At 45.8% G+C, this 19,125-nt stretch overlaps 1 pseudogene across 1 annotated transcript in view; it reads left to right on the top strand.

Annotated features, from left to right (window-relative positions):
• Window positions 1-19,125, top strand: part of LOC309607998 (late cornified envelope protein 2A-like) — a 366,173-nt pseudogene that overhangs the window by 296,467 nt on the left and 50,581 nt on the right. The gene's annotated exons all lie outside the window — the stretch shown is intronic.

The raw sequence follows: 19,125 nt of genomic DNA, 5'->3' as shown, positions 1-19,125 counted from the left end.
CCACAGCAGGAAGAGACTGGAGCGGGGCATCTTGGGAGGGCCCTTCGGGGGACACTTTGGGGGGCACTTGGTCGTGGGCACTTTAAGAGGAGGCTGGCAAGGCCGCTGGGTTTGCTGGCAGGACATCTAGGTGGGAATTCAGTCAACCTAAAACCCAATCCAGATGCTTTATGGATTTGTGAGACCTTAGGTCATTGTTTCCTCCTTTGGAATCTATCCCCAGGCTGCTGATATCTGGAGGTAACCATAAGTACACACACATTCATGAAAAATGAATGTATCTCTAAGATATGGCACAGTTCTTGTCGCATAGAAGGTATCCAATAAATGTAGATGGAACACTAAAATGGAAGCTCTATTAGAACAGGGATTTTCAGCCCCCCACTCAGTTCTGCACACTTTATATTCCAGTGTCTAGAACAGCACCAGGTAATTTGTAGGAGCCCAAAAAATAACTGAATACATGAATAATATATGGATGAATAAGTGAAGGAGAAAAGAGAGAAAGGCAGGAAGGCAGTTATACTCAAGTAGAGAAAAGGACACCAGTTGGCATTTCGTGGTAATATTGGGTGTCACAATTTTCTCCATGTGCACCCGCCCACTCTCTAAGCGTCCATGAATGCGTCTGTGAGAGGTAAATGGCCTAGGGTACGCCCTCCCCGGCCAGCTGTCTCAGTTGCCAGAGGCCAGACACTGGCAAGAATTTAGGCTGGCTAATCACTCACCATCCAGTTTTAGGGGGTGTAATTCCAAGGGGGATCCACCAGCCCCAAGGCAAAATCTCTCCTCCTCCCTCCGCCCTCTTCTTTCCCCATGGTCTCCAACAGGCCCCTCCCTTTCAGCTGTGCCCTCTCTAGGTTCAGAAAGACCCACTCACCTGGTCAGACCCAGATGTGGACCGGCCAGTCCCAGAGGTTGAGGGTGGATGAGGAGCAGGTGCCTGAGATGTGTTTCACAGGCTCCCGCCTGACGAGGCTCCAGGGATTCCTGGCTCTGGGAGGAGCAGGAAGGGGCTCCTCCTACCCTGGGCACCTGCAGGGCAATTCTTGACATTCAGCTCCCTGAGTATTCATTCCATCCCTCCTAGGGAGTGCCTGAGTTATGCTTCTGAAGCTGGAGACCTGACCCTCACCAAACCATATTCTTTTCCAGGCTCAGACTCCATGAAGCATCATGAAGATCCCCGGCCCCTGGGTCTAGAGTCTGGTTTCTCAAAGCGCTATAATCCTGTTCTTTCTTGGAAACATATAAATAAACAACTTTCCTGTCGTCTCAATTCAGCCCATGATCCAGCTTCCTTGGTCCTTGAGAAAATGCCTCTTTAACCTCATGGGCCAGCTGCTAGCTTTGAGCATCTTCCAAGTTGGTTGCTTTGTAAATCCCATGTCTATTCTCTTCTGTCTCTCTGTCTCTGTCTCTCTCTCTCCAGTGATGGAATGAACATGGGGATCGAGGCTAAAATAATTTAGGAATTACTGCCTGGACTAACTTTCTTGCTGGATATATACTAAAGGATTATTTGAAAACAGTTCTGCCTTAATGTCGACAATCCATGTTTTCATGTCATCACTCTTTCTCTAATCCTCACAATAACCGAGGGAGGCAGTACAGCTACATCACACCTGTTTTATAGATGGCTGTAGGGAAGCTCAGGTGGCTAAAGGCTGGGACAGAGCAGGAGCCGGTCTCACACGTGGGATTCCCTGGCTCTGCTTTCTCTCCACTGCTCTTTTTAGCCCACACCACTCAATTTTCCCCAACATAGCCCTGAGCCCAGCCCTGTCTTCCCCAGAGAGTAGAATCCAAGTATGGTCTTTCTGTTACGAGGTCTCAGTCCAAAGGGGACCTCCGAGGAGGGGTCCGAGTGAAGCTCTGCCTTGTTTTTTCTCTGCACCCTATTTCACCGGTAAGGGCTGCACTTAACGCTGTATTTTCCCTCTGCAATTGTACATCGGACCTGCTGGGGCCAGCCTTGGGCAGGGAACCAAAGGCAGCCTCCTGCTCTGTGTCTGAGCCCAGCCGGAATGAGCTAAGCCCTGTGCTCTTCTGTCGATGAGCTAAGGGTGGGGCTGCTTTGAAATTGGACCAGACTCTAAGGAGCACCCACAGGTTTCTCCTCTTCCTCGTTGTTACCTGTCCGTTCTGCGGGCCTGCAGGCTTCTTTTCAGGACCTCCACCTGCTCTCCCCCTTCTGCCCAAAGCCGACACGTCTGCTCTTCTCTTGAACACATTTCTCACAGTTTCCTTCTCCAGGGCATCTGGCCCCTTCACATGGGAACAAAGAGCCTGGGGAAAGAGTAAAAATCTGGGACCTGCTTCTAATATTGGGATTGCTGAGGACCTCGGAGAGCTGATGACCTTGTGACCCTCTGGGTCTCAGGAAGGGCAAAGGGCAAAGGGAAGAGGAGGAGGATGCGATGGAGGGGAACTCCCTTCTACACAGGAAGGTCATTAAAAGCTCCTCTGGTCCTGCAGCGGGTCCTGAGGTCCTGCGGGAGAAGGGGATGGAGACGGCTAATCAAATAGATGCGTGCTTTGACTCTCTCATCAGTGGGGCTGCAGTCGGGAGGTGGATAAATAATCAGGTTGAGAAAAAAGCTGGAAACAGCAATCTCGTGACTTATGTCCTACTTGGTGCTGTGGAAGGCGCTGAGACTCCTCCCAAGCTTCCCTGGCTCCCACGGGAGTGAAAGGGATCCAGAGGTTCCCATCTGTCCCGCGGAGGTGGAGGGAACTCATGGTGCTGGCAGAAACTTCGCTGGGGGTGTGGGGACTTGGGAGGTGGGAGGGTGACCCTAGCCAGGATGAACAGGGTCTGTGCCTCTACAGTTGAAAGTGTTAGGGTGGGCTGCTGGCGACGGGATGTTCGGGAGTCACAGCCAGGGCTCAGGGAGATCCCCAGCTGCAGGAGGCGCTAGAGTGAACTGGAACGAGCCAGGAGGATACTGCACCTGCCCAGGCCATGGGAACAGAACACAAGTTCACTGACCACCTGGCCCCAGCCCAAGAACCCTGTCAGTTCAGTCCTTCAACAGTAGGGGGCAGCAAAAACCCAAAATCGAACAGTAGAACCCCAGGCTTCCCTTGGCGTGGGGCTTACAGGCCATATAAGCTTCCCTGCTCATGAACCCAGATGCCAGCATGGGCAGGACAAGGGGGAGAGGGGTAAAACATGTTAATAGGGAGGTGAAATTTACTTTGAATAATTTCCTAAAATGAGATTTTCTTAAAAGAGATAGAAATATATACAGCTAATTAGTAATTTTAAGTGTGTTTTCCCCTGTATCCCCATCCTAAGTGGGTCAATTGCTCAAGAAACAGCATTATATTCATTTCAATGAACGAAGCTCCTAGTTCTTTCCACATTTTGGTTTAGTGTACAAATATTGCCAACCTACCACATTTTATACAAAGCCTGGTCTCCTTGCATCCTGATCTTCTGGGAAACACGCACAAGGTGTACATCTCTCCATCTCTGGCTTGCCCCCTGCCGTCTTTGCTCTTTCCCATGTCCCACCCACTTTAGGTCTCAGAGGCAGCATGGAAAGGAGTTGGATGTGTCTCATCACTTGACCTCTACATGACTCCTTGGATACTCATCCCTCTCACCGGCCCCTCAACCCACTTACCTGTGCCTCACCCATCCATCAAGGTCTAGCTCAGCCCCACCTCTCCCAGAAGGCTTCCTGAGTCCTGCCCCAAGTCACTCCACCCCATTCCCCAACAAGTCTCCACTGTGCTCTCCTCCTAACCTGCTGGAATGCTGGGTATTTGTATTCTATAATCTACCGCACCATTTGGCATTGTTCTTCTGTAATGTGATTTACTTGGTCTAATGTAATAGCTATTCTTTGGTGTAGTAGTGCATACTAAACGAAATGGAATGTTAATACAGAGTTCTTTATCTGAGTCAGCAGCAGGAAGACTTTGGAACTAAGCCTTCCCAGAACCCCACTAAGGCCCTAGGAGCTCCTTAAAAATTGAGATAGAAGTTCACATACCATAAAATTCACCCTTTTAAAATGTGCAATTCACTGATGTTTAGTATGTTCACAAGGCTTTGCAACTTTCACAACTATCTGATTCCAGAACATTTCTATCACTCTAAACAGAAATTTATTAGCAATTAGTCACTCCTCCCATTCCTGTTCCCACCCACCAATTCCGCATCTCTATCCCCTGGCAACCACTAATATACTTTTTTTTTTTTTTAAATTAATTAATTAATTAATTTATTTTTGGCTGTAATATACTTTTTATCTGTATGGATTTACCTATTTAGAAATTTGTATAAATTACATCATATAATATGTAGTCTTTCCTGTCTGGATTTTTTTTACTTAACATAATGTTTTCAAGGTTCATTCAAGTTCTAGCACGTGTCAATACTTTATTCCTCTTTATGGCTGAAAAATACCTCATTGTATGGATATACCACTTTTTGTTCATTTATGAATAGCTACTTTTTGGCTATGAATAATAATGCTATGAACATTCATTTACAAGACAAGAGTCTTTTTATATACATACACAGAAACAGTATGGGTGACCTTTTAAGAAAAATAACCCACTAGGCGAATTCTCTGGGTGGAGAAGGTTACCATATAAGAGGAGAAGTAATCATGTATGTGGTCAGCAGTAACTTCTGATAGTGGGAAAATGGCTCTTGGAACTTATTGCAAATTTGAACTCAGTATTTCATAGATAGAAAATGGGTTATTTATCTAGTTATCAAATCGTATACTTTAAAAATGTTATATTCAATCTCTTTTTTTCCCCCTTAATCTCTCTGGTAAATGATATAGCTTTCTGATAACTTTCAGGGGTTAAAGACTTCAGTCTAGCACAATTTGATGGTTTTTCCTGCCTCATGAGCTCAGACCTAACCCATGGCCCAGGAACCCGCAGTAAGTAGGGAGAAGTGGATGGTCTGAGCTTCCACTTTCCTGCAGGTTCTCTCCTTCTCCCTCTTTCATTGGTCTTCTTTTGGGCATCCTTTCATCTTCTGTGCATTGGGATCTCAGGAGATGGATTGGGCTGGTGCTGTAGTAATCCAGCCTTTGTAACCAGGAATGCTTCCCAAACTCCAGGGGCACATGGTAAGCTCTTCAAAGCATCCCCTCACTGGTCTCTATTCTGGGCTCTGAATTTCTGCAGCGCATCGAGCATCCAGATGGGATTGGATATATCCATTTCACTTTCCTGCAGGTACCACCAATCTCTGAGTGGTTTTCTTGTCCCTTTGCTTGGCTTGAGAGGTGGTAAAAACTAACTCTTCACACTCACGAGGGGAGAAAAGGGAAATAAGCCACAGCCATTTCCCCAGAGATATCAATTCCTTACTCCAAGCAACTTTCCCACTTCAGAGAATGCTTCTATAATGTCTCGTCCAGTCTATATAGGCTGGTGGGATGGGTCAGTGATGGTCTCATGATGGCTCTCCTCTTTTTCAGTAAGTCTGGAGGAATACCTGCAAACTCCTTGGTGGTTCAGTAGAAATGTTAAGGTGCTGGGGAGAGGGAGTGTGATGGGAATTAACTTCCTGGTGCCCGAGAGGCAGAAGCTTCAAAGATCATGCTTGGAAACTGCCTCACCTCGCTGTTCCCTGAGTCTCAACGTAATCTCCATTCCACCTTCTAAAGTCTGCTGAACACTTCTCAGGTGGGCGTGGATCTTGCTTTGTTTCTGCCTCATCTCCATCCTTGTCCCACTGTCCATGGATATCTGTGATAGTACAGGAGTCACTTTTGGAGGCCGTTCCTCTCACCTGTTGTTAAGAGCTGAACCGTGATCCCCAAATTCATATGTTGACATCCTAACCCCCGGTGTCTCAGAATGTGACTATTTGAAGATGGATCCTTTAAAAAAGCAATTAAGGTAAAATGAGGCCATTAAAGTGGGTCCTAATCCGATATGACTGGTGTCCATATACAAAGAAGAGATTAGGACACAGACACACAGAGAGGGATGACCATGTGAAGACACAGGAGAAGGTGGCCATCTCCAAGCCAAGGAGAGAGGTTGCAGAAGAAACCAACCCTGTAGACAATGTGATCTTGGATTTCTAGCCTCCAGAATTGTGAGACAATAAACTTCTGTGTTTTAAACCACCCAGTCTGTGGTATGTTGTTGTGTCAGCCCTAGCAAACGAATACATGTTTTCCAAACTTCCCTTCAACTCAGCTTCTCCTCTCTCTATTGTTCTTTCTTATTCCACAGCTATGTCACATACTTGTCCAAGTCTCTTGAATAAGGCTGTAAGCTCTCCATGTTAGGGTTTTAACATGTCTCTCTAGTGACAACGAGATTGAGCATCCAATTTGCTTTATACACGTTGGACAGTAGGGGCAGACAGAATCAAAAGCATCAGTCCAAAACTGGTGGAACATCTTGGAGATTTGGCTGGATTCCAGTGACCTGACCTAAAGAGCAGGAAGCTGCCCAGGCGTCACTACAAACCTCCTTCTCCTTTAAGGCCTGATGTAATGCTACCAATCTCAACTAATCAGAACTGACTGTGCCTTCCTCTACAAAGCATGCAACTATGGTCTGCCTTCTATGTTGTAAACCTGGTTATAATACCAAACCCTTACATGGTGCTTATACTTTGAGCCAGACACTATTTAAAGTGCTTTAATAAATTAATATATTATACATAATATATTTATTATATTTATATATTTAAGTTAGATAATATAAATTTATATTATATATTAATATATTATATAATTAATATATAATAAATAATAATACAAATATATAATATAAATATATTACAAATAAGTAATAAATAATATAATATATAATACTATTGTTATAAATATTATAAATAGTACCATATATATTAATATGATATATAATTTATAGGAACCATTTTATAGCATCCAAGTCCTAGAGAAGTCAAGTATCTTGCCCAGGGTTGAGCTGGCATTCAAATTCAGCACACTGGTTTCCAAGTCTGTGCTTTTAAACACCTGCTGTGGTAGCTCCCTCATGGGTTTCTTGGCTTCTACTACCAGGTTTTATGTCCCTATATGGCAGCGACCACATCTTACCCATCCTCATTTCCATCCCTTTAATCTCTCTTTCCTCACTCAGCCTTGTGTTTGGTGCTTGGAAGACATTAGAAGCTTAATAAAAATTTGCTGAATTATTGACCTATTTTCTCATGTCACAAACAAGGAAATTAAGACCCAGGAGCAAAGCCCTCAAATCCAAGACCAGAACCCAAGCATCCTGACCCCTAGGTATTGTAAAGCCTGGCTGGGTCAAGTTCTGAAGTATCTCAGGCCCAAAGAAGCAGGAATCTGTATTAATAAAAATACCCAGAGATTTCCCTTAAGATTCCACTTTCAGTATGTCTTGTCTATATCACATCACTGACTTTCTCTAAATTAACTCCATGAAATATTCTGGTGATTATAGAAAGGAAGGGTTTGCAGAGGGGAAAGGAAAACATTGATTGAGCACTTCCATGTGTCAGGCACCATGCAGTGAGTTCAGATTTGTTATCTCACTTATTGTCAGACCAACTCCCAAATTTAGGCAGTATTTCTCCCATCATTATCGACATGGAAACCAAGGTTCAGAGTGGTTGAATAACTTCCCCAAGACCACAGACCTGAGATTCAAACAGGAGTATGACTTCAAAGGTTGGGTTTTCCTGCCCCACCACCAGGGCCCATCTCAACAACAGGATGACACCTTCAGAGAAGAAAATATTGACTCTGGGGGATGCCAGGGCTTGTGTTTGCACTGTGGCTGTCAGGCAAGGGACCTGGGGCAGCTAACCTGGAAAGCCCTGGATAGGGACCAAAATTCCTCCCCAGACCTCTGGATGTTGGGAAAGTAAATTTACATTCTTCATGTCTAGTTTCCCCCTTGTCGTATGGGGGCAGGATTGCCATCCCATGAGAAAGCTTTCCAGCTCGGGAGGGGTGCTTTCCAGCTCGGGAGGGGTCCTCTCCAGCTGCCCTAAGGTCTACACCATCTACAGTTTTCTTGAAGGGGCTGAAGTTCAGAAAACCTGGGTTCTAGGCCTGGTCCTGCCACTTACTAGCTGTGTGACCCAAGGTGAGCTGCTTTCCTCTCTGGCTCTGGGCCTTGGTTTCCTCATCTGGAGAGAAATCTACCTTAGCCACCACGACGTACCACTGTGCGGGGTTCCTCCTAGGGCTTAGACCTGAAACCCCATGATTGCAAGTTTCTTGGGGTCAGTACCTGCTTCAACACACATGCATTACTCAGGAAAGGGCCATACTTAGTGTAAGTTTCAGATGGTTTTCAGACAGCAGATTTTGAATGGACAGGAGAGAGCCTGGGGGCATTGGCCGAGGGAGAGGAGCATGAAATGAGGAGACCAACAGGGGGAGGTTGACATCACCAACCAGCCTTCACAGTGTAGTGGGACCAGCAGACTGAGCAACAGGCCACTGGCACCCACCAGTGTGTTGCCTTGGCCACCCAATTATCCTCTCTGGACCTCAGTTTCCACATCTGTCCACTCACTGTATTCCAAAGCCAGACTGGATTCTGTTTAAAGCTGGGCAGGCCTATCTTCCCACCTGGGCATCCCTGCCAGGATACCTTTTCTTGCCCTGCTCTCTCCTGGGTACACCTCTCCTTTCTCTCAGCATCTTGGCTGGGCATCAGTCTGCCCCTTTCCTACTAACTAGAAGCCAAGGAACAGGGTTGAAGGTGGAAACACTAAAGGGAATCATTCTCCTGTCTACTATGGAGCAGCTGAGGGACACCTGGTTGAACTCTGCATCTAAGCCCTAAGCTGTGCCACCCTCTGCATGGCCTCCTGAGCATCTCTTTCTGCCGTATAATAAGATCTCAATTGATGTTGGTTTTCCTTTTCATCTTTCTTACATTCTGACCCTCCCAGCTTTGAGTGAGAGAGGGAAAACACAGGAAAGGCCAGCACAGATTTACACAGAACTTTACAGTATAAAGAAAACTTTCATATTCACTGTCTAATTGACGCCCATAACATCAGAGAGAATGACCATGCCTGGGTGAGAGTCCCTTCTTGCATTTTCCTAGGACTTTGTGCTTCTCCTTTTTTAGCTGTCAGCACTAATGTGATGTCCTGCTTTAATGTCTGTCTTCCCCAGTGAACCTTAAACTTCATGAGATTAGAGGCATGTGTCTGCTCCCTGCTGTGTTCCCAAAGCCTAGCACATAGCTGCTGCTCAAAAAATATTTGTGGTTTGGTTGAGTGACTAGATGAAGAGCCATCACAGTTTCGATTTTACAGATGAGGAAACTGAGGCCCCAAGAAGCCAAGCGACTTTCTCAAAGTCACCTAGCTAATCAATGGCAGAAATGGGATTCTTTCTGGCTCCTAGCTTAGAAGGTTGAAGGAGTGGGCAAGGGTCATTCACCTTCCATCATCTTAGAAGTTTGAAGGAGTGGGCGAGGGTCATTCACCTCCCGTCAGCTTAGAAGGTTGAAGGAGTGGGCAAGGGTCATTCACCTCCCATCAGGCATGGCAGAACAGGGCTGTCACTCCCAAGACAGAACATTGTTACCTCCCCTATCACTCCCCACCCCATTTCCTTCTACCGAGATGTCTTGGGAGGGTGTATGCACACATCATACTGTCGTATATGTATGTTTATGTGTCCCTCCACCCAACCCTACCCTGACCCAGAATGGGAACTGCTTAAGCACAGTGGCTGAGCCTTCTTTTAATCTGTATCTTTAGGGTCTAGCACAACGCCTGGCACATTATAGGTACTCCATCTGTTTTTGAGGATGGAATGATTGACTCATGGATTAACCTTCCAGTAGCAGCTCCAAGTGTCTTTTGGATATAACACTCTTGGTGCAAGGTCAGAGTGAAGCTCCTCTAAGCCAGGTGTGCCCCTTAGTGGAACCAGTGCAGGGGTGGTGTCAACAGTATTGGGTGTTGGGTACCATTCCAAAGACTATGAGCCCCTGAAGACAGAGCCTGTGGGAAACCTACAGGACTGATCCATGGGATCCTCTCGGGCAGGAGGGTCTTGCAGAGGTCTTCTCATCCAGCCTCTTCTTATCTTACACGCGATATGCTGCTCCAAAGGCAGAGTGACTGCCTGAGCCCAGGCTCCACCCCCAGCCCGAGCTTCTGGTTCCCAAGGGCCTGCAAAACCAGCTGAGAAGTTAAAGAAATCACTTCCAGTCATCAGAAGTGTCCCACGTGGGTCAAAGTTGGGTCACAAAGATTAGCCATCAAGTTCATTCCTTCTTTCTCACAGTCTTTGGGCCAGGGCAGTGTTTGCCCTTAGGACTGTCATCCAGAGAGGCACCAGCAATGCCCTGGCAGAGTGTTGACACTCAGCTGTCACCTGGGGTCTTTCCTTCCCTTCCTCCACCAACCCCCCCCCCCCCCACCCTCCGCCCCGAGCTCACTGACATCACATAAGGCTGCAGGGTTATGTGAGGGACAGAGCTACCCATAGGTTGATGTTGATTATCATCACCATTATTTGATTATATTATTATTATTAGCTTATATTTTTATAGTACTTTATGGCTCACCAAGTACTTTGCTACATGTGATCTCATTGGATTGGGTAGCATGCAAGTAGCCTCCATTTTAGAGATGAGAAAATTGAGATTCAGAAGAGTAATGTGACATGCCCAAGGTTACAGAGTTAATATGGCAGAATGGAGACTCAAGAGCAGATTTCCCTGTTTCATATTCAGTTTTATCCCGCAGTCCTCACTCTGCTCAACTTCTTCTTTTTCCACTTTAAGGTTATTAAAAGTGCACCACTGGTCCTCGAGTCTTCCACTTCTACTAGGATTCGCTTCAGTCACCCCGTCTCCTGGATCCCAGTGAGAAACATGGCACCTCCGTAGTTGAGACCCACAGTGCTTCTGAGACAAGTTCCTTGCATGGTGCTGGGGTGGGGGTGGGGCTTGTGGGAGAGATGCGCTGAAAACCCCAGGAAGAGACAGAGCTGGCACGACCTCAGAGCAAAGGATTATAGGGCCCTTGCCATGTGCCACAAAGGGCGCTTCATTGACTGTCAAGCTTTCTGACCCAAGAGACTTTCTACTCTGGTAAATGAAAATGTGTGTCCAAGACTCTTGAGATTAGTGGGAGGTGGCCTCTGCTCTGGGAAGTTGGCTTCGGCCGGGGTACCCAGGTACTGATAGAGGCTCACACTGCTCTCAGCCAGCTCAGTGGTAGCTGCTGCCAACAGTGGCTCATGGCTTCCCTCCCTCCCTTCCTTCCTTCCTTCTTCTTCCCACAAATATTTATGAGCCTCTACTATGCTCAAAGCATCTTCTGGGTCTTGGGGATTCAGCAATGAACTGGGAACCTAAAGAGATCAACTATCTGGTACATGAAGAGCTTGGTGCAGGGCCCAAGCTCTCTCTGCACCAGAGAAGCCCTGAGCACTAGGAATATTGCTATACCTGCCAGGAACTGAAAGAAGTTCAGAAAGCTGGCCTCACCTAGAGGGATTCCACAGAATAACCTCCCTGGGAGGGCAGTGACTGAACACACCACATCGGAGGCTCAGCTCCTGCTCCCCCAGGCTGCAGTCCGTTGGAGAGATGAGCCACAGAAAACAGGAGTGACTTTCTCCCTCTCCTCTCAAAGTCCATGGGCTCCCCCTCCCTCAGTTGGGCAGCCGGCAGTCAAGTGGACACTCTGTGAGGCACTGCCAGACTCTGTTCTCACGTTACAGCTCCCCAGGTCCTCCCTCAGTTCAGCTGTGGCCAGTGAAATAGGTGGTTCGGACAACAGAGATGGAAAGGATGTAGGGCTCAGTGGCTGGAGCCCTGGTCCTGACTTCCGGAGCCAGTTTCATCCTCTAGATGAGGAGGGATGAGCCAGATCTCTGACAGATTCCAGGTGACCCAGATTGTCTAAGAATGACCCAAGCGGGACCTGATATCCCTCCATTTATCTAGAAGGGATCCAGAATTTCTAGGGTTTGAAGTCTCCTGTGTGCCCAGTATCCCAGGGAGACCAAGGCAACATGCTGGAGAGAAGTGACTTCAGTCACAGTTTCCACTGAATTAGGCTGAGTCAAGGTCAGATCATGCCCTGCAGTGACTATGATGGCCCTGTGGACCTCCTCCCTCCCTGATGATGACAAGTTCTCATTCCTTCCTTCATTCTTCACACAACAAGTATCTGCTGAATGCTATGCGCTCTGCACTGCATCTTTGAGGACACAGTGATGGACAGTGTGAGGCATCTGCCCCCGAGGAACTCTTCCAGGAAGTCTTATTCCTACTGAGCATCTGTTACGTGCTAGCCACTGTGATATGCCCCCAAAGTCACAGGGGGAACACCCAGACCCTAACATGAAGGGTCTCAGAATCTAACAGCGGAGGCCAGTTGTGAACACAGGGCACGGCAGGTGGCCTGTCAGAGAGGCACTCCCTTACAGGGAGCCAGTGATGAGGTCCCACCTGGGCAGATGCTTCAGAGGACAGTCCTTGGAAGCATGTAGGAGTGGGGGACAAAGAGTGTTCTAACAGGGGGTGCATATAGGCACGTTCGGGGTGGTAATAATTTAATGTGGCAGTAGTGTCCCTACCATGCAGGGGAGACAAGCCTGGGGAGGTAGAAGTTGCCAAAGTACAAAGAATTCAGGCACCATTTGGAGGGACTTGGATTTTTTCCCCTTTGTGGGTAATAGGGAGCTATTGAAAGTTTTAAATAGGCTCAGATTTACATTTTACATAGATGGCAAGCGTCCAAGGAAAGAAGGCAGTAGAACTGGGAAAAGGAAACCTGGGTGCATCTTTGGATGTGGGATGAGGAAGAAGGAGAAGCTAGGATGACTCTCAGTCTTGGGTCTTGGGCCATTTACTGAGGGAACCGAGGGGCCTGGAGGGGAGCTGGTGATGGTGGGTTCTGTGCACGTGGATTGCTGTCAACTGTGGAACATGGTTTATGCCATCAGAAGGTTCGGATAAAGAACAGGTAGTTGGGAGGAGGGAGAGAGGCCCTCACATGGCAGTGATGGGGAGCCCTTATGATGGAGAACATTTAAGGATTGAGAGGGTCTGTGGATATTGAGGCAGAGGTAAGGAGAGCAGAGGATAAGTAAAGGGGAGTAAGAAGAGGTTCTGGAGACTGAATTCCCTGGATGGAGCAATCTGCAGTCCTAGGACAGAGCCAGTCATATTCCCAGATCACTCGTTGGATTTGGGTGGAAAAGACTGGCACAAAGGCAGCAGGAAATTTTTGTTCATTTCGTCATTAAGCTAGAGAGTTCAAGCATCTGGTAAATTGCTCAGACCCCTATTGCATGACTCAGGCATGCTCCGCCTGTCTGCCAGAGCCGGGAGCATGACGGAAAATGTGAAGAAGTCTTGGCCTTGCAGGGCAGGGAGAGTCCGGGGAGAGTCAGGCTGTGGTGGGCATGGGTGGCCGGATCACCTACTGGAGGAGGAAAGGGGACAAGGGGCAGCTCCAACCTACAGTTGCACGTCCTAGTTGCTCGGGTGTGTGGGTGTCTTTCCTCTTTGTCACAAGTGATATTCACTTCCTACCTTATTATTATTATTTTTTATTTGTCAACAGAATCTCCACTACTTGAAGTAGAATGAAGAGAGAACTGTATTTGTCACTCATTTCCCATCTCTGTTCATTTCTTTCTTTCCTTCTTTTCCTTTTTCCCCATTTTTTCTTTTCCTCTTTCCTTCCCTCATTCCTTCTTCTCTCCCTTTCTCGATTCCTTTCCCACTTACCATGTATCCAGTCTGGAGCTAGGCTCCAGGTTTACAATCAGATAAGTGTCTTCAGTCCCTGAATGTGAACATAATCAGTTGAGCTTTGTGACCTCGAGAGAAGGTGGTGTCTTGGGGTGGAGAGAATCCTTTTTCCCAAATGCGGGTGCAGGACCTGCCTCTGGAGTGGTCACTTTTCAGTTCAATAAACACTGGGGCCCTTCTGTGTGCAGAGCATGGGGTGAGGCAGCCCCTCCTCAGTCCCCAGCTGGGCTCAAGAGTCGGGAACCATGAGGCTCCCCAGGCCTCTGGCACTGAGACCGATTCTTGTCTGGACCACAACACCCGCTTCCTTCCAATGGGCTCTGTTCACTATGCCACCCAGGGCACCCATGTTCCCCCAGCTTTAGGAATTCAATAGAAAGATAACATATAGTTCCGGCTTCCAAAGAGTTCATGATCTTGGGGGTAAATGACATCCATATACAGAGCTGTGTAGGGTGTGACGAAGCATCTGAGACAGTGAGTCTGACAGAGAGGGCTTCTGAGACCAGACAGGTAGGGAGGTGGCATCTGAGCTGCAGATGGAGGAGAAGGGAGGGCAGCATTTGAGTCCCAGGAGCAAGGACTGTGTATAACTCTCTCCCTGTGCCTACAGCACCAAGCATGGCGCCTGGTGCTTAGCAGAAGCTCAAAACATCTGCAACGTTGAGTAGAAGCATCAAATGCCATTTTTGTGAAAACTTCTCTGATACTTTCAGTGAGTTTAGAATGTCCTGAGACATTTTATAATCCAAGTAACATAGATAATAAAATCCACATTTTTCCTCATTGCAGGAAAATTAGAAAATGTCAGTAAGCAAAAGGAAAAAAGAAATGCTTGGGATTCCCCACCCAGAATTACATGCTGTTGACATTTTAATACAGATCCATCCAGACTTTTTTCTGTTTATTTACATGTATTATATATAAATACACAGACATATTTGGAGAGACTTATATAAATGGAATGGCCATATTGTATGCTATTGTAACTTGCTATAAACGTTTTTTTGTTAAATTTCTAATCCACTTTGCTTAAGCTTTGGTCCATAGTCATCAGTCTGCTCCTATTATAGCTCATTGGGACAACTGTCAGTGGGCAGTGATAGAGGCTTCCTAATACCTGTCTCTAGGGCCTGGGAATGCCCTAGCAACAATCCTGACATCTCTGGGTTTCCACTGGTCACTGACAACTATTAATAAAGGCAATAGCAATTATAACAAGAATAAGAGTGGCTAACAATTACCAAGCGCTTCCTACATGCCAGGTCCGGGGCTAAGGGGTTTATAGACATTATCTCAAGGGATCCTCATACAACCCTATGAGATGGACACTGTTATTGCCCCCCATTTTATGGATGAGAAAACAGGTTCAGAGAGGTCACACAGCTGGTAAGTGACAGAGCTGGGACATAAGCCCAGGCTGAATCTTTGTTTATCTTTGAGCATTTTCTCTGTCATCTCTTAACTGAACTTCCTCTTGGCCAAAGACATCCTGTCAATATCAGATATGTGAGCCTTCAATTCCAAACGTCAATGGAAATAATTTTAATACTTTGATCTCCTTTTAAGTAATTAAATTATGTTATGAAATTTATTTTTAAAAATCTAAGTGTATGTATTAGTTTCCCATTGATGCTATAATAAATTACCGTAAACTTAGTGGCTTAAGACAAGTTCGGTAGGTCAGAAGTCCAGCACGGGTCTTACTAAGCTAACATCAAGGTGGTGGCAGAGCTGTGCTCCTCCAGAGGCTGTAGCGAGAGCCCATTTCCTTGTCGTTTCCAGCTTCTAGAGGCTGCTCGGATTCCTTAGCTCATGACCATTTTCAAAGTTCATCACTCCAACCTCTGCTTCTGTTGTCACACGTCTCCTCTTTAACATCAATCCTCTTGCCTCCCTCTTAAAAAAAGGTTCACTGGGCCCACTTGGATAATCCAAGACAATTTTTCGATCCCCAAATCCTTAAGCTAATCACATCTGCAGAGTCCTTTTTGCTGTATAAGGTAACACATTCACAAGTTCTGGGGATTTGGATATGGCCATATTTGTGAAGAGAGGCTTTATCCTGTCTACCACAGTGTGTGTCAGGGCAATAGTGAATAGTATAAATAAGACAAATAAATAATAAAATTATCTTCCCAATGTTAAACTCCAAAATCAGCATGTAACGGATGAGAGTAGCACTCAGCAAAGACCGCCTAATGAGGTGCCTTCCAGCAGAGGGAAAAATGATGTACTAAAGAGCACAGAGGAAGGGCAGCCAGGTGGCAGATGCTTTCAGCACCACCCTAATCTGTCTAGGGCTGGAGATGTTCAGATGATTTGATGGGGATGTCTAGTTATTTTTACCATCAAAACCTGAGGCCATTATGTTTTCCTGCCAGAAGAGAATGTACCCATCAGGCCAACATTTGATACTCATGTTTCTCTTTGTAAATTGACGTCATCAGTCTCTTGTGAGTTAGCTGCAGTGACTCAGCACCGCCAGGATTGATAAACTCAAAGACATGGACAAGGTTGAATTTCTGGGTCAAGGAAACATCATCAAGGTAATGCCACCCTAGGGAGCATTCTTGGGGTCTGCCAGCTGGCCCAACCCTGGTGATGCCAGACACTGCCTTTCAGATATAGGTACTTGATTCCTGGTTACTTACAGCAACTAACAGTAAGAATTATGTCCAGATTTTCTAACCATGAGATTCAGACAATGATCCATCATGTTTACTACTATTTTCACCCCACTTCAATAGGCATTTTTAACAAGCAAATTATGTAAAATAAAGCTTGCTAGAAAAAAAATCACAAGAAGAAATAAAATATTCAAGAGGCAAGGTGCTGTAGAGAGAGGGCTGATAGCAGGATCTGAAATCCAGCCTGTAAGTCCCTGTGTGATCTGGGACAAGCCTCTTTCTCTCTCTGAGCCTCAGTTTCCTCATCTGCAAAATAAGGTGTGTGGTCTAAATCAGTGATTCTCAACCGGATGGAACATTAGAACCACCCAGGGAACTTTTGGAGGCTGTTGATGCCCAGGCCTCACCGGGATGGGGTACCACTGTCTCTGAATGAGCCAAGGTCCTTTCTACATCTTCTATTGTCTCATTCCATGAAAGGTCTGGAACTTGTCAATGAGAATCTGGGTTCGGATTTATTGGAGGCATCCATCCTCCTTACTAAATAGCAAATTCAACGAGACAAGGAAATGAAAATTGAGTGTCTACTACCTACAAAGCACTAAACTAGATCCCTTAGGGGTGCCTGCACTCAAAGACCTTACTGTGTGTCAGCTAGGTGGCCACGTACCCAAATAATTATAGGTAAAAGGGGATGGACATTGTTCCTTTTAAAATTAATCACACTCATGTATTAAATGAATAATTCCTTTAACCTCTACTGGGCTTCTTTTTATCAGAAATTCAGAGCCTGCATTACATTACCTTTCTCAGCAAACGGGGGATGAGAAGGATCCCCTGGTGAACAGAGCTCTAGCAGCCAAAGCAAGCTCTCTGGCCCCCTACCTGGTGGTCTTTATAGAACATTTAGAAGTGACACAGCACCAGGTTTCACTTTTAATGTTGATTGAGTGCTTATTATGTGCCAGACACTATTCCAAGAGTTTTATGGATGTTAACTCATTTGATCTGCAAATGATCCTATGAGATAAACACTATTACCTTCCCCATATCCCAGATGAGGGCAGTGAGACAGAGAGCTCAGGCCACTTGCCCAAGGTCACAAGCTGCTCAGTGGGGAGCTGGAACTGGAGACGGGTTCTAGAACTCGTGCTCCCAGCCACTTATACATGGATTCTGGGCCTTCCATGAAATGTTCCATGTCTGCCCATAATAACGCCTCCAAAGGATGAGTAACATGGGAAATGTTTATGTTACAATGTTAGGTGAAAAGTTAGTACGATAAACTCATAAAAGTACCTGATCAAAGACTGGGTAAAGTCAAAACAAAACAACAATCACTAAAAAACTATACACAGTGAAAAAGATTGAAATATAATCATAAGAAGAGACAGAAGGAAAATAGCAAACTATTAAGAATACTCAGAAGATGGGATTACAAATGAATTTAAAATTCTTCCTGTTTGTATTTTTTCATTAAAGACTATGCTTTCCTATAATCTCATACTTGAGTGGCAAGTAAGTTATTACTCTTTTTCTGTAAGAAAACATTAGGGCTAAGCTCTGATACTGCAAACAATAGTTTTGGCTTCAAAACTTGGCAGATCAGTAATTTGAAATTTAAAAGATCTTTTCTCATGGATGTAAGAGTATCCATAATGATAAAATTATTTTTAAACTAGCATTTTGAACTAATAGTCCCAGATACTGTTGTAAGAACGTTATAATTCCTTATTTAGTGAGAAAGGAATTGTTTTAGCCCCTTTATAGTGATGATTAAATGACTCGCCTGAGTTTGCAAAGCTGGGAACTGATGCGAGACAGTCTCTCTGTCCAGCTTAGAGCTGAGGTGTCTCATGTTTCTCCCTGGCTTGCTTCCTCTCACTGCAGTTTTCATTCTGAATATGCCAAATTTTGACTACGTTTTCAGCTAACCAGAGTTTGATGACTTTCCTGGGGACCTAATTTGTCCTCAGAATATTTTTTGTAGGGTTCCATCACAGGCTTTGCAAAACTATACAAAAAGGATCTTCCAGGTTGGATGCTCTTTTCTTAGTTATGACCAGAACTCATGCCTCACTTCTGGCAACTTCCACCGAAATCTAGTTCTCCCGCTCCACCTGCAGCATATACCTGGTGCCTGCCGTCTCAGCTGGGGCAGGCCAAAGCTGCCTTCTTTAGGACCATATGTGGAAAGAGAAGCCATTCCTAGACTTTTTCTACCCTTTCAAAGGGATTGTTGGTGCCGAATCAGTGTTATTTGTGAGTTCTTTTGGAGGGTCAAGTTCAGGTAAGGAGAGAAGCCCAACTACCCACACCATCTGCATGAGACCTGCCTAAAATAGCATCACTGAGATAGCAAGCATTCTTGGTCCAGGCTATGGCATCATCTAAAAATGAAAAATTCACATTAGATTATTGGCTTGGGCTTGGCCCTTTATTTTGGATCTCAATCCTTATTCCAAAAAGGTCTATTTAATTTCATGCTGGGAATTTTCCCCCCCATTTCCTATACCAACGAGAAGAGAGAACTTCTCTTCATTTCAGAGGTCTAGAACCCTACTGACCGAGCCTGGGAAATAGGGAGCATAGCAGAGCTGCCTGTGAGATTGACAGACATTGTGTGCAATCTGCAAAATTCCATGCCTATCTTAGCTAGAGGGCAGCAATTCTCAGGGGATCTTCCTGTGGGTTAACAGTTGACATGCTTACGGAGGGAGGAATTGGGTCCCTGGGATGTGAGGGAAGTGTAGTTACC

This window comes from Balaenoptera borealis (genome assembly GCF_965194805.1).
Source record: "Balaenoptera borealis genome assembly, chromosome: 1".
NCBI lineage: Eukaryota > Metazoa > Chordata > Mammalia > Artiodactyla > Balaenopteridae > Balaenoptera > Balaenoptera borealis.
Note: the sequence above shows the minus strand (reverse complement) of the source record. Positions and strands in the feature narration are given on the sequence as shown.